This window comes from Nannospalax galili, unplaced genomic scaffold (assembly GCF_000622305.1).
Source record: "Nannospalax galili isolate Female #2095 unplaced genomic scaffold, S.galili_v1.0 scaffold612, whole genome shotgun sequence".
In the NCBI taxonomy this organism is placed as follows: Eukaryota; Metazoa; Chordata; class Mammalia; order Rodentia; family Spalacidae; genus Nannospalax; species Nannospalax galili.
The window spans coordinates 2028631-2029833 of NW_008333388.1; positions in this window are offsets into that span (position 1 = coordinate 2028631).

A 1203-nucleotide genomic window follows, 5' to 3' on the forward strand; every position below is an offset into this window, starting at 1 on the left:
AGAGGGAGCCCGGGTGCACACCGCCCCTGGGTGCACACCGCCCCTTTCACAGTCCCACTCTAACCTGCACTTTGGGGGTGTTTGCAGAAAGGCAGAGCTTTTGCCTTTTTACTTCTCTCTGGTTTGGGATTGTTGAGAAGTTTTTTTTTTTTTTTTCTTTTGGTGGAAGTCGTGTTCCTGGTCTCTCAACAATAAATAGTGTACGTGCCAAAATTCTTGTGAAATTGTATCTTTCAGACCTTCTCTGATGTCTGTAGGGAGGGTAGAAAGTAGATAATCCGAGCACGCTTAAATCATGTTTCCAGAGTCAGATGGCCCAAAGCCCAGGTCCCAAGCGGAGCTGGCTGGGTCATGCGCCCTCACCGGCAGGTCACTTTAAATGAGATGGTCCGAGGTGTTGTTAGTGAGGTTGCTGTTACACTCCAGGAGACGGAATTGTAGTTGACTAGTCAGTCGTTTTAAGCGCCGGAATAGTTTCCTTAACTTTTTTTATTTGTACAAAAGTCAGCCGTGTACTTCTATATAAAAAGTACTCTTTTCTTTTTGCCCTTTTGTCTGTATTGAGATATTCAGCTGAACCAGTTTTCTTGCTCTGTGGGAAGTTGTTTTCTCTGTGTTCTTGGGAGTTGGCTTGCCCACCTGACCTGACTTAAGTCAGTGAGGTGAGTTTCCCCTCCAGGGACTGACTTCATAAACTCAGTTAAATTGCCTCTTTCCATCCAGGCTCACAAAAGCTTAGAACTCTGACCGCGTTCAGGAGATTCGTTTTTGGGTATCCAAGGCATCTTTATTTTGGTTCATTTCAAGTTTCTGATCATCATGATTAAAAAGCAAGCCAAATGGAACTCGACTTCTCTGGGGATTGATTAGGAAAGGATGCGTTCAGCACATTCTTAAATTCGCCTTTTTGCACGGCACTTGGAAATGTCAGAGCTGAAAAGAGGCAACAGCCCAGCTGAGACTGAGCACAGGCACTCCCGAGCTGCTGTGCCCTTCCCAGTGTTTCCAGCCCTTGGGAGGGAGCCACTCGCTCTTAAAATTTGCCATTGACAGCCTTGTGCCCGGGGGTTCTTAACGGGGGTTATAGGGTTATAAGAGTTGTGAGAATGCATAGAATACTTTTAGCTATGGAGTGCAAGTTTAGGTGTTCTTTGGGTTGAACACTCTTTCTCTTTCTTTCCCTTCCCTCCTTTTTCCCTCCCT